We start from the raw sequence: 15,646 nt of genomic DNA on the forward strand, positions 1-15,646 counted from the left end.
TGGAGTTGACCTGCACTGTCACATGTGCCATTATGGAAACTAATGTCTGTAGTAGCACAATTGGGTTGTCAGTATATTGCCGATAACTTGCCTTTATTGGGGCACAGAGTAGGGAATAAAAAGAAGTACCGCAGGATTTTAGTTCTATTGCGGACCAGACCTGTGTATGTTCATCTGTTTGTGTCCAGGTTTTTATAGCTTCTGTGTTTGCTTCCCAGTAATAAAACTGGAAGTTAGGTAGAGCCATGTCACCTAGATACGTAATTGTTTTGAGTTCTAAATAAATGAGGTTATTGATAGATAGATAGATAGATAGATACTTTATTAATCCCAAGGGGAAATTCACATAATCCAGCAGCAGTATACTGATACAAAGAAACAATATTAAATTAAATAGTAATAAAATGAAAAAATGAAAAAATAAAATAAAATTAATGTTAGCATTTACTCCCCCGGGTGGAATTGAAGAGTCGCATAGTGTGGGGGAGGAACGATCTCCTCAGTCTGTCAGTGGAGCAGGACAGTGACAAAAGTCTGTCACTGAAGCTACTCCTCTGCCTGGAGATGACACTGTTAAGTGGATGCAGTGGATTATTCATGATTGACAGGAGTTTGCTTAGTGCCCGTCGCTCTGCCACAGATGTTAAACTGTCCAACTTTAATCCTACAATAGAGCCTGCCTTCTTAACAAGTTTGTCCAGGCGTGAGGCGTCTTTCATCTTTATGCTGCCATCCCAGCACACCACTGCGTAGAAGAGGGCACTTGCCACAACCGTCTGGTAGAACATCTGCAGCATCTTACTGCAGATGTTGAAGGATGCCAACCTTCTCAGAAAGTATAGTCTGCTCTGACCTTTCTTACATAGAGCATCAGTATTGGCAGTCCAGTCCAATTTGTCATCCAGCTGCACTCCCAGATATTTATAGGTCTGCACCCTCTGCACACAGTCACCTCTGATGATCACAGGGTCCATGAGGGGCCTGGGCCTCCTAAAATCCACCACCAGCTCCTTGGTCTTGCTGGTGTTAAGGTGTAAGTGGTTTGAGTCGCACCATTTAACAAAGTCTTTGATTAACTTTCTGTACTCCTCCTCCTGCCCACCCTGATGCAGCCCACAATAGCAGTGTCATCAGCTTAACTTTTGCACGTGGCAGGACTCGAGTCATATTGGAAGTCTGATGTATATAGATTGAACAGGACCGAGAAAGTACAGTCCCTCGGCGCCCTGTATTGCTGAACACAATGTCAGACCTGCAGTTCCCAAGACGCACATATTGAGGTCTGTCTGTAAGATAGTCCACAATCCATGCCACCAGGTGTGAGTCTACTCCCATCTCAGTCAGCTTGTCTCTAAGGAGCAGAGGTTGGATGGTGTTGAAGGCGCTAGAGAAGTCCAAAACATAATTCTTACAGCACCACTGCCTCTGTCCAGGTGGGAGAGGGATCGTGTAGCATATAGATGATGGCATCCTCCGCTCCCACCTTCTCCTGGTATGCGAACTGCAGAGGGTCGAGGGTGGGGCGGACCTGTGGCCTCAGGTGGTGAAGCAGCAGCCGCTCCATGGTCTTCATCAGATGTGACGTCAGAGCAACAGGCCGGAAGTCATTCAGCTCACTAGGACGTGATACCTTTGGGACAGGGTGATACAAGATGTTTTCCAAAGCCTTGGGACTCTCCCTGTTCCAGGCTCAGGTTGAAGATGCGCTGTAGAGGACTCCCCAGTTCCAACGCACAGGCCTTCAGCAGTCGTGGCGATACACCATCTGGACCCGCTGCTTTGCTGGCACTGTCCGCTATACCACAGGCACAAAGTCTTTTCAGCTCTCTGCTCACCTGGGCTGCTGTAATTGTGGGTGGGGATGTCTCACCTATGCTGGTATCAGCAGAAGGATGGTTGGAGGATGCAGTACTCGAGGTGAGAGTGGGTTACTGTGATCAAACCTATTAAAGAAGTTGTTCATTTGGTTTGCTCTCTCCACTCTGTCTCGATGGCGGCACCCGCTTGAGCTGCAGCCAGTGATAATCTTCATCCCATCCCACACTTCCTTCATGCTGTTGTTCTGCAACTTCTGCTCCAGCTTTCTCCTGTACTGCTCTTTCGCCCTGAGCTGGACTCGGAGTTCCTTCTGCACGCTTGAGCTCATGCTGATCACCACCTTTAAAAGCCCTTTTCTTCTGGTTCAAAAGGCCCTTGATGTCACTTGTAACCCATGGCTTGTTGTTAGCATAGCAGCATACTGTTCTTACTGGAACTACAATGTCCATACAGAAGTTGATGTAATCAGTTGTGCATTCAACAGCCTCTTCAATGTTCTCACTATGTGACCCAAGCAATATATCCCAGTCTGTAGTTCCAAAGCAGTCTCTCAGAGCCTGCTCTGCCTCAGGGACCACTTCCTGAATGAGCGTGTGTTGTAGGTAGCGCCTCACTCTTGGTTTGTATTGAGGCTGAAGCAGAACCAGGTTATGATCTGCTTTCCCAAGCGCAGGCAGCGGGTGGCGCTGTATGCGCCTTTAACGCTTGCATACAGTAGGTCGATAGTCCTGTTTCCCGAGTGTTACAATCCACATACTGGGAGAAGGCAGGTAATGTTTTGTCCAGCGTTACATGGTTAAAGTCTCCAGCGATTAGCACAAGTGCCTCAGGGTGCTGCGTTTGTAACTTAGCAACTGCGGAATGGATGATGTCACTCGCCATCTCCGCGTTCGCTTGAGGGGGGATGTAAACAATAACAACAATCACGTGTCCAAACTCTCTGGGCAAGTAATAGGGCGCAGACTTACGGCCAACAGTTCGATGTCCCTGCAGCAAGTGGAGATTTTAACGTTTACATGTCCTGACTTGCACCACTTTGTATTGATATAGAGAGCGAGTCCTCCTCCTTTCTTCTTTCCGCAGGTACTTGCGTCTCTGTCCGCTCTAACTGTGCTAAACCCGGTAGCTCCACGCTAGCATCTGGGATGGTAGTCGTTAGCCACGTTTCACTAAAACACAGCAAGCTGCATTCTCTGTAGGTTCTGACATTTTCACCAGCACAGCCAGGTTGTCGATCTTATTTGGTAGTGAGTTTACATTTCCCAGGATCACAGAAGGCACCGACGGTTTATAACGCCATTTTCTCTCAAGTTGTCTCGATTTAATCTTATCTTTTATCTTTGCGCCAGCTCGGCTGCCCCGATATCGTCTTCTTACCTCGTCAGGTAAATAAGGAACCACACCGGCATAAGCATTTCTTCTCAATGCTTTAAGCTGACTACTTGAATAGGCGATTCTCGAAGTGTAAAAATCCATGTCAAGTAGTAAAATAGTAAAAAGTGTCCAGGGAGCAATTCCACATAAAAGAAAGTGGTAGAAGTGATCAGTGAAATAGAGAAAATAGAGATAAAAAGGTAAAAAATATAAAGTCATATACAGAGCTGCTGGATAGGCTGCCACTCGGATGCGGCGCCGGAAATAGTAGATTGTTGCAACTAATTGCTTAAAAATGATTTATTGATGTATATTGAAATGTTTTGAAATAAAAAAGGAGCTTAGGAAGAATATTCATCTTAACAGTGTTAATTCTTCCAGCTAGAGTGAGATGAAGGGTTGACCATCTATGCAAGTCTTGCTTCATTTTTTCCATGCAGATGGCAAAATTTTTTTGATAAAGAGCTTTATGTTTAAATACCTAGGGGTAAACATCACAAGTAAACTGTTCTGCAATGACAAAAGGTAGGGTGTCAAATCTAATATTATATGCTTGAGAATTCACTGGAAAGAGTACACTTTTATTCAGATTAATTCTGAGACCAGAGATCTTTTGAAATTCTGTGAGTGCTGTTAAGACTGCAGGCACAGAATTTTGTGGGTCTGATATATACAGTACCATATCATCTGCATATAGAGAAATTTTCTGTTCCAGTCCTTCTCTGATAATCCCCTTTATCTGATCAGCATTTCAACAGTGTATTGCCAGTGGTTCAATGGCGATTGCAAACAGCAGTGGTGACAAGGGGCATCCTTGTCTGGTACCACGTTCTAGTTTAAAGTAGTCTGAACAAATGTTGTTGATACAAATTGAAGCTTCTGGATTGGTATACAGTAGTTTGATCCATGCACAAATGTTTGGGCCAAACCCAAATTTCTCCAATGTAGTAAAAAGGTATTTCCATTCAATCATATCAAATGGTTTTTCTGCATCCAATGATATTTCTGGGGTGTTTGACTTATTTGTTGAGTATATTACATTAAACAGGCGTCGAAGATTTGAAGATAAGTGTTGACCCTTGATAAATCCAGTTTGATCTTGTGATATTACTGAAGGGAGCACTTTCTCCATCCTTCTAGTTATGATTTTTGAGAATATTTTAACGTCATTATTCAAAAGTGAAATTGGTCTGTATGATGCACATTGTAATAAGTCCTTATTTTGTTTAGGAAAAATGGTGATTAATGCTTGGCGAAAAGTTTGAGGAAGAGTTTGATTGTCTCTGGCTTCTGTAAATGTTGCTAATAGGAGGGAGCTAGCTGAGCGGAGAATTTCTTATAAAATTCTGCAGGGTAGCCATCAGGGCCTGCTGCTTTCCCGCCTTGAAGTGACTTTATAGCATCTAGTAATTCTGATAGCGCCAGAGGTTTATCGAGTTCCTCCGCACTAAAGTGTCTATTTGTGGTATCTGTAATGTATCCAGAAATGTATTAGATTGTGTTTTGTCTTCTTTAAACTCGGTAGAATATAAGGATTTATAGTTGTCTCTAAATTTGTGCATTATATTTTTGTGGTCAATGATTTTGACTCCGTTGGTGTTGGTGATTACTGGGATTGTGTTGCGGACTTCTTGCTTGTGAATTTGTTGAGCTAAAAGCTTATTAGCTTTCTCTCCGTGTTCATAGTAATGATGTCTGGATTTATAAATTAGTTGTTCAGTTTCTTTAGTTGTCAAGAGGTTTAGTTCTGAATGCAGAGCCTGCCTTTTCCTATGTAGAGCCTCGCTTGGAAGCCTGGCATGTTCTTCATCTATTCTAGTAATTTCGCTTTTTAGCTCTGCTACTTTCTTGGTTTCTAATTTATTTCTGTGGGAAAGATATGAGATAATCTGTCCTCTTAAGAAGGCCTTAAGAGTTTCCCAGAGTATTCCTGCAGAAATCTCTGAGGATGTATTTGTCTCTAGGAAGAAACTGATTTGTTTGGATATAAATTCTGTACAATTCTCGTCTGCTAATAGAAGCGGGTTGAGATGCCATCTGCGAGGTGAGTGTGTGGGACATATTAACTTTTGCTCCAAGATCAGAGGTGGTCAGAAATAACAGTAGCATCGTATTTGCAAGATTTAATCGTAGGCAAGAAATTATCTATAAAGAAATAATAAATTCTTGAGTAGCAATGATGTACTGGTGAGTAGAAAGAATATGTTCTTGAGTTTGGGTTTAAAAACCTCCATGGGTCTGATAAGTTGTGATCAGTTATAAACTTTGTAATTATCTTTGCAGTGTTAGATGTCATCCCCCCGTGATTGAAGTCCTATCTAAGAGTGGATTTAAAACACAATTAAAGTCCCCAGCCATTATAATTTTATGAGTGTTCACATTGGGAATGGATGCAAATAAATTTTGTATAAATTCCTTATCATCAACATTAGGTGCATAAGCATTTATCAAAATCATTTTACAGTTAGATAAGTTACCCATGACCATCACATATCTCCCTTCAGGATCCAATACTACATCTGATGCTACAAATGAGACTGTTCTATGTATGAGAATTCCCACACCTCTAGTTTTCTTTGTAAAGCTAGAATGGAACATTTGGCCAGTCCAGTCCTTTTGCAGCCGGAACTGATCCTTGCTTAGTAAGTGGGTTTCCTGTAAAAATACTGTTTTAGCGTTTAAACCTGTTAGGTTGGAGAATACTTTCTTTCTTTTTAATTCGTGATTCAGGCCTTTAACATTCCAGCTCACAAAGTTAACTGTCCCATCATGGAGACACTGATTCTGAATTTTTGATGTCATTTTATAGTCTTAACTGGAAGTGAGACAGTTTAACCTTAATTTCCTATTTCCCTAAGAGTTATTGCCGTGCAGCCTATTGTTACATTGGTAGTTATAATTATAAAGATTAAAAGGATAGATTAGATATAGATATAGCCTGCTCTCTCCAAAAACTCCCCCCCCCAAACCCCCCACCCTATCATTTTGCCTCCCCACGTGAGGCTGGACCCCACTTCACGCAGTCCCGGTCCTCTGACATACCCTGAGACAGAGCACGTCCTAAGCAAAACAAGCCCCCACGCAGCTGCGTTTTAGGATTAAAAAATAGAGATATCTATTGCCAATATAGTCTAAATACTATATGCCTAAAATATAATCATTAACAAACTATGATCTTAAAATATATATAATCTTCAGCAATCTTAATGTATTAAAATAATAAATCCGGGGAATGGTGTTAGAAAGTGGTCCAGAATAAGCATAGTAAGTATTAATACAGTAATAACAGTAACAATAAACCAAGGGTATGATGTTAAACAGTCTCCTTTAGGGTAGAGAAAAAATGAATAACTAAGATAAAAGAAGTGAGCACAAACGGAGCGGCAGCAGGATAATAAAGACTTGGAGAAACGCATATGTATTTGCTTTGAGGCAGTCTTTAAAGATATGCTGGGTAAAATTGAAGAGCACATTCAGGAAACCTTGTCTAAACTGAGCACACTTGCTGATCAACTGGAGGATGTCAAGGAGACGTTCACGACTTGGATTGAAATAGCTGCCAGTGCTGAAGAAGAAAAAGCAGAAACTGCCAACTCCGAATGCAAAAAACTCGGAGACAGACTTGCTGCTTTGGAAGATGGAAGAAGAAGGAATAATATTAGAATAGAAGGTCTACCTGAGAATCGAGAAAGTCCAAACCCAGTGAAATTCGCATCTGAACTATTTTCTAAAATAATTGGAGAGGACTTTAAAGCAGATTGTAAGATAGCAGCAGCTTATCACGTATGCAGATCAAATACCGTTAGACCTAGATCTTTTATTATTTGCTTTGAGACATTATTATTTAAGCTAGAGGTGATGGCACTACTCAGACACAAGCAAAAGATTTTATATGAAAATAACCACATTCGTATCTTCCCTGATTTCTCTCCAGCAACAGCTACTAAACGTGCAGCCTTCTACAACATTAAACAGCGGTTACGGCAAGCCAATATCAAATACAGCCTCTTGTATCCTGCCAAACTGAAAGTGGAATTGCACGGTCAATTCTATGCCTTCGCCAGCAAGGAAGAAGCTGAAAAGGAATTAAGAAAGCTGATCCTGACACTATTCTGAAACACAATAGTGAGTCGTAGCCATATGGCAAGGATAAATAACCTACTGTCTGATCTATTTGTTAAGATACTGGTTTTTATAATTATATACTGTATTCTCTTTATTACTCGGACGCTGTTTATGTTTTAATTACAGTTTTTTTTTTTTTTTTAATTAAACAAAAAAAAACCTATCCTGCTGTTGCCCTTGAAAATGGAGGTGAAGAGTATGGGCGTCCAAACATGAAAATAAAACTTGCTGAGATGTGGCATCTTAGAAAACCTGGTTTTTAAGTAAATAGTTCCTTCAATATTTCTGGGACATGCTGGTGTTACAAAAGCAGACTATAAGAAATAAATTCTTACAGATTATTGGTACTGTTTTCTTTAGGTAAGGATACTTTTAGGGTTTGCTTGTCTGGCCTGTGGGGGTGCTGTGTGGAGCTTTGATATTTCCCCTGGCTCCTGCCTAATGGATGCTTATTTCTGCCATTATATTAAAAAAAAGGGTGTATATGTATGTAATATATATTAAAAAAAATGTAAAAAAAGAGTGTTAGCATGTGTCCTGTGTCACACCATGATGGTCTAAGATCTACCTTTGTGTTTATAGATAGATTATTATTCTTTTTTTTCATAGCTGTGGAAGATTATTGCTTTTAACACTGAATGCTGGAAATATTTTAATACTTAATACCAAAACTTCAGTTTTTCAATTGTGTAAAGTAATTCACCATCCAGTTCTTTTTTTTTCTGGGTGTACAGCTTGCCATGTATGGAAGTGTAAAATCTGATTAATCAGAACAGAACAGAGACAGCAATTCATATTTAGGTATCAGTATTCAGTAATGTCCATGACAATGCTCGGAGATTATTTTTCGAGGTGAAAAGTATATGCTGGTGGAAATCGTGACTGTAGGGCTTGAAGTTTGCTATGGAGAAAGAAGAGTAGAGAGTTGAAGCAAACAGTTATTCTAAAACTGTTTTTCTGTTTGTTTTTTTCATAGATACTGTTTTGCAATATTTGTACAATATCAAAATGCAGGTCAATAGCCAATATCACTCTTGTCTTGAAAAATAGACATTCTATAATTTAAGACTTATGTTTTCATGTATTGGACATTGGTACCCTCACTTCCATTTTTAAACCCAAGATTGGTCAAGGCTTTTTTTTTATTTACAAAAAACATGATTTCATTTTTCAAATTAATATATTCCATGATTGTGAAGAAATAAAATGGATTTGAAAAATAGTAAACATACTCTTTTTACACTGAATTATCTTTTGTGTAAAAAGATGCAAGTGAATTTTCTTAAGTTATGCTAGTTAAAGCTCTTTAAATGCCATGTCTTTGCAAGGTGTGAGTCAGTATTTATAATGTAGGATAGTGCTAGAAATGATTATAATATGTGGATATACATTATTTACTAATCTGATTTATGGGGAGAGAATACAGATAATATGTTAAATATACAAGGTATGCTGGATTTCTTCTGGATGAAAAATGTTTACACTGTTTTAATATGTGTGCCAGTAGAAACAAGTTAATTGACAACAAGACTAAGAAAGAACATGATATTCTCAAATCTGTGACTAAGAAATGTAACATGTAAATAGTGAGTGTAAAAAAAAAAAATATATATATATATATAAATGAAAACAACCATTTTGAACCTTATTCTAGAAAGGATAATTGCACAAGACAGAGTTAGTGGACACAATCTGTCAACAGAATTAGTCTAGCATAGATTACAAGGAAATGGGTTTAAGGGGCGTACGATAACAATGTTGATACTATTGGAAGGGAGTCAAATTCTGAACTCCAGCAAAAGCAGCTGAAGAAAGTGAATGGCTGTAAAACACCATTGTATACATTGTTTTCTTTTAAGGTGTATCTTTGTCTTGTTAGTCAGTTTACAAGAAATACAATTTTTAATTAGTTTTTCTTTGTATTTTGTGAATTTGTTTAATATGAAAAAAAGAAAAAATTGAGTGACAATTGCTTTAGTTAGGTTTTACTTTTGGTAACTCTGCTATTGAGAAAAATCATGAAAACCCTCTTTACAGGCAGGTTTTCTGGTGACTTACTGTATGTACAGTATTCTTCCTCTGTAATACTTTTAGGATATGCTTGATGGGAAGAACTCTAGGTCTGTGTCAAAGATATTTAGCTGGAAAAATGCCAAAAATCCAAGGGCATGGAAGCCTGGTTGCAATCCTTTAATAAATTGGTTCGTGTTTTGATTGCTTTCAGACAAAACAACAAGATTCATTTTAGCTATGTCTGTGTATTTCCTTCTTGCCTATACAGCACTTTAATACCGTTCTCTTGCTTAGCTTTGCATAAAGTAGATGAGTCCACTTTACTAAGCTACTTTGGTCTGTGATCTGACTAATCAAGGCTAATTGATATTTTATTACATTTTTAAAATGTTTTGCTTGGTATGTACCAAATTTATTTTCTGAAGGTGTCTTGCTGATATTGAATGTTTAGTGATTTAATATTTTTCCATCATGTAATATATAAATAAGGAGTAAACTAAATAACTTGAGGTTTCCCCTTTTAGATTGCATGGGCAGCTATGAGTATATTGCATATTCATTTTTATACTTGTTTTATACTTTTTTTCTGTATGCTCATGTGATCAAGTAAATGCAATTTTCATTTTGTGAGTGAAAGTTTTTTTTTTACCTTTTGGAAGTGTTATTATTGAAGAACATTAAAAAAAAACAAACAATAATTCACCTACTAGGATAATGACTGACTTTCAGGATAAGGATGCCATTTGCTAAAATAGTTTTTGGTATCGGTATTCATGGGTTGACATCCAAAAACTAATGTTTAGTTGGTTTGTAGGATGATTCTAAATAAAGTAGGTTAAATGGGCTAATTTTAAAACTAAATTTTTTTAACTCCAAACAACTGTAATTAATGCAGTCACTTGACTACAATGACAAATCTAATGTATAGCACAACTGGCAATTACATGAGCAGCTGATAAAATAGTGACAACTGGTGATTTTTTTTTTTAATCTAAGTGCTGAGAGTAATTTGTAGATTACTTATTTTCCACATGTAGATGTTGCCCAGGTATATTTGTCTAGTGAGTTAAGGTAAGACCACAAATTTAAGTGTTTTTTCATTGTTGACTCTTATTGGCAGTGGTTATACACTACTACTTTACCTCACTGACTATCAATTTCTTTGTCTGAGTTGAGAATTTGTTAATTTTGTGTATAATTTCATTCCATAATTGTGGAAACATCTTGTTGGGTGGAACCATGAATGCTACTTTTTTGTATTTCCTGGTTTTGGGGCTTGATGTAAATGGCTAAATGTTATGGTCAAATTGTATTGTCCTTGCTCCTCCCCAACACTGGGCACCAACATGCTATGGCTCTTTCTACTGTTTTTGAGTAGGCTAATCATGATGGCATCTGCACCACATTCAGCTGAAGGTTTCCCCCAAAATCGGGCAATTTTATTTTCTATGTGAGAGTAGTTCATCTGAAAATCTGAGAAAGTGGTTGATTGTTCATTGTATCGTGTCCCATCAACAACACTAAATTTTGAAATAGATTGCCTGATTAAATAGCAAATATATTATCGTTTACAAAATAATTGCTTGTAATAGCCCTGTCTGGTTTAGTGTGATTTTTATAAATAGATGCTAATCCCACATTAATAAACTGGGTGGTTTGTTTAATAAATGGACATTGGAAAGCATTTACAGTAGGGGGCCTTGGGGAACTGGAATTAAGACATCACTGCAGGTTTCCATATTATTTCAGGAGATGGCACCAGTGGTGGAATGTGTTAGTGTTGTTCAATAAATCAATGCTGAATCATATTTATGTCAATTTAAAATTGCTGTAAATCTTAACACTAGATTGGCATCAAAGACTAAAATCATAACTGCCATGTCATAAAATGTACTTGAATAAATGGCTGTCAACAGGTAAGAGTAAAAGTTGCTAATGTTGCCCTTATTCGTTCTCTTTCTGTTATATTTCAAACAGCATCACGGAACCATGTTTGATCATAACAATATGCAGGTATACAGTAGAATTATCGTTTTCAAAAATGTAATGTGATTTGTACTTGTGTCATTTTTGATTTGATAGAAAATGTAGTCATCAGTTCATTTCAGGGTTATTGTCAATGTACATGGCGCAATGAAATTCCGGTCTGAATGTTTTGCACCACTGTCCTTATCTGGCAGCCCAAAACTCAATCGGTTATGTATAATTTCCATCCAGTTTCTAAACTAGTCTATAATAAAACGTTCCGAAATAGTAGGTAGTGGTGAGAAAAATAGCTGATTTTTTTTTTTCCTTTTGCATAAACTTTTGTAAAATTGACAATTTAATTTTGCAAGCAATATTACAACTGTGACATTCACTAAAAAGGTGGTTTTGGAGTTGTAGGAGTAGTTGTAAGAGATAATTATTGCCCCTTAAGGGTTTAGTAACATCTAGGAATGAGACTTCATGAAAATAAATGGGTAAAAATTGACTTGTAGAAATTCAGCATGGCTAAACACAACCCACAGTGAAAGAAAATTATATACTCGGACAAAAAGCTGTAATTCAAAAAAGGCAGTTAGTTTAGTTGGCCAGAAAATGCTGTAATTGCCATTTTAGATGAGATCCTACTTTGGCCAGGGCTATACTTTTGTCCTAGTGGTGGTTTGTAATATGGGGCACCACCCTCCCTTCTAAATATTTTTAAAAGTCTACTTAAATTATTTAGGTAGTGCGAAATAATAGTGATATTTGTTTATTTGCACAATGTGCCTGGCTTCCTCTCACATCATCATCCATTAAAAACTGGTTCCGATTTGTACTTGTGTAATTTCTGTGTGAATGCCTATATTTCCTGAGTGAAGGGTGCCAGCCAAATGAGAATGTATGCAAGTCCATCTTTAGGAAAGCAATTCACCTGAAGCTACCCTTTAATTGGTTCCTTTCAGATTTTTCCAGGGCCGCACTGCAGATGAGCGAGCATGACTTTATGGAGATGGCAACTTCAAGTGGAACTTCAGAAACCAAAGAAAATTCAGTTATTTCTTTAATGAATTACCCCTTCATAAATCGTTCACTTGAAGGAAAAGATAAGAAACTTGGACCGGACTGACTTGACTTAAAAATTCAGCAGTAGGCAAGTGATCGAGGACAAACTTACACACAGACTTACCCCACTCTTGTTATCATAAACCTAGTTGGCCAACTGAATGTGGTGTAAGTAATGCCATTTTTTGCTTTCCCTGTTTGCTTTTTTAAATTGTTGAAGCATTGTGGAAAATGACGGGGATACAAGATGTAAAGCATCTTTCTGAAAAATGCAAGTGGCATTAACATAACTGCAGTCATCTATAGTAGTGTTTTACAACCTGTGTGCTGCAGTGAGAGTTACCCAGGTGTGCTCTGGAAATAATAGTGTAGCGCGCTTGGTTCTGAACCTGATAGGGACAAGATCTCTGAGGAGGACAGGTCTACCTGTAGAAGCTGGCATACAAGCAGCTATGTGTTCGCTGTGTTGCAGACACAGCACTTGGAGCACTTCAGATGTGTCTCCAGGCTGCTAGAGTCCATCTGCCCTTGGGGTGTTGTTGCCAGCAAGCCTCACAGCACTGGTGGATAATGAGCATACAAGTAGCTTCTGAGGCAGAGAGGGGTGAGCAGAAGGGAGAAGCAACTTGAAGACCAATGCTGGTGCTAGGTTATTTTCCACCCTAGGAGAAGTTTATTAGTGCACCAACCAAGTGTTTGGTAGGTAACCTGTGGGGCTGAGTCCCCACCTCCCCATTCCTCATTCCCATCCTCTGCACTCTATGCAAATGCTTAATTCACCTTAATGGTGGCGCCAGTCCTGTTGGATCTCAGAGCTGCTTTTTTACCTCTTTGGGCATTGAGCACATGTTTGAGGTAAATTTGTATTTAGTAAAATAATGGTGTGCCTTGGGATGATTTTGCTTGCTAAAAGTTTGCCACTAAAGAAACAAAGTTTAGAAATGCTGATCTAGACAATAGTATGAGGCTGTTTTTTTTTTGACAGGTTTACTGAAATTATTCAATCAGTAATTGAGAAATTTTCAGGCTTGAAGGAAAGGAGAGCAAAATTTAAGTTTAAGGAAATATAGGTATCCTGATGGTAAAGACAGAATAAGATTTTGGATGGACTTACCCTGTGGCTGTTTTATAACACAGATTGGGGAGGTATGAGTTACATTTTAAAATGTGGGGGTCTGTGGATCTTCCAATGTGGATTTGTGCCCAGTTGAGGTAAATCTGGCAAACATGCTTAAAACTGGGCAGACTGGCAGCAAGTGTAGAATAAAATTTGTGTGGGAATGACACTATGGGTATGGTAAATGATAAACTGGGATGCAAGACGAGAAAAATTAGAGGACTTGTGATTGTATGGTGTGGATTTATAGAATAAAATGGAAATTACCAAGGAGTGGGCACTCCATCAGCAGATGCAGAAGAAAATTTTCATTGGACTTATGCTGTGGATGCGTTATAGGACAGACGGAAGTGCCTGCATTTTTTTTCACCAGCTGCCTCTGCTTTGTGCTTGCTGATAATCGTATCCTTAAGTTAGCTCACTCCTGCTACCTGAAGGGAGCTGTAGTCTCCATGTCTGATGTCCCCTCCTTTTTACAACCTCTCTCTCTCCATTAGGCTGTATAGGGTATATTTTAATGCAGACTGATAGCGGTACATGCAAAATAGGGCTGCAGCTAGATACTTGTAAAAGTTACTGTTTTTTTTTTTCACTTTTATTCTCTCAGTCATGATCACGATACATACTACCGCCCCCCAGGGATCTGACGCTGTTACTTTTTATCTGAAACTGGGAATAACTGTAGATGTGAGTGGTGTTTTGATGGATAAAAGCTGACACACAAACGCTGGCGAATCTGCCTTATTTGTATCTCATTGTCACTTGATTTTTTTTATTCAATTTTATTGAGTGTTCCTGCTTACACTGAATTAATATGCGCCTTATGGCCCGTGATGTCAAAGTCACACTGACAAAAATACAGAGACATATGTATATATGATATTTTCGTTATAAGACCTTTATACAGTAGTACATTTCGGAAAACATTGTGGCACAGATGCAACTTTATTCATATTCATTCATGTACCTTTTTGTGGTTGTAATCAGTGACCACATTTTATTTTCCCCCGATCTTGCCCAGTCTGCAGAGGAAAGAATATTCCTCTGCAAGGTGAGCCAAGAACGCTCTTCTTTTATCAGTGGACCCCATACATGCCTTGCACAGTACATGTGCTTTGATCGTTGCCAGGTCAAGGTTGTTATAGCACAAGCAACTGGCCACCTGTGTGCTCCTGCTAGCACTGAATAAGCTCATGCCTTCTGGTGTCAGCGCGCAGCACCGGGTGAAAAAAAAGAAAGAGACAAAGATATGTGACATTTTGAAGAAATCATTGTATGACCTGAATAGTTCCAATCAGAAAACATCATCACACTAATGCAATATTATTTGAAAACGAACAGATTGGGTGTAAATTTCTTACTTGTAAAAATTTGCATTTTTCACTTTTATTTTCTCAGTCTTGTTCACGGTCTCGATTCCCTCCCGATCTGACCCTAACTAACTAACTAACAGCACCAGCATAAATTCTCAAGAGACGGCGGCATCACAGCTCCAGGATGCTTGCGTTTCAGATGCTCATGCATTGCGGTGGTGCTGCCGTGAAAAGAAAGCTCCGCTTTGCATAATCTACATTCAACTTTTTTTTCTTTTTCAGTGAAGTACTCCCACACTTTAGAAAGTTTCTGTCTCAATTTTTTTCCATCTCCTTCCCTCTATCCGAATCGCCATTGCAACCACGTTTATTTTCCTCTACATTCTTCTTCTCCTCAGACGTTGTTCTTCATTGGGAGGACAGTTTGCAGTCTTGACAAACAATAACAAACGATACAGACCCCAGACATTCATGTAGTGCATTGCTGTTACAAAAATCAATGTGGTTCTTTGTGACTGGAGCCTCTATTGAAGGTTCTGTTTATGACGCATCAACAATAAAAAGTCTCCGTCGACGATTTTTTGTAGTCGACGTCGTTGATTTATATCGACTAATCGTTGCAGCCCTAATGCAAAACCTAATGAAAATAATGTTAGCAGTTTTTGTACGATTGCTGAAAAGGCTGTTTATGATTTTATTTATATAGGTTTGTAATCTGTACACTTTTGTCGTCTCTGTTTATATCTCACAAATTTACTGAGTGTATGTTATTAATATAAATTAAGTAGAGTAATGCTGCCAGCATAAATCTGTGAGGAATCTCATCCCATGTAAAGCATTCTTGACTAATTACATT

At 38.5% G+C, this 15,646-nt stretch overlaps 1 protein-coding gene across 1 annotated transcript in view; it reads left to right on the forward strand.

The window, feature by feature from the left end:
- jakmip1 (janus kinase and microtubule interacting protein 1) overlaps window positions 1–15,646 on the forward strand; it is a 278,170-nt gene that overhangs the window by 44,328 nt on the left and 218,196 nt on the right. The gene's annotated exons all lie outside the window — the stretch shown is intronic.

This window comes from Polypterus senegalus, chromosome 4 (assembly GCF_016835505.1).
Source record: "Polypterus senegalus isolate Bchr_013 chromosome 4, ASM1683550v1, whole genome shotgun sequence".
NCBI lineage: Eukaryota > Metazoa > Chordata > Cladistia > Polypteriformes > Polypteridae > Polypterus > Polypterus senegalus.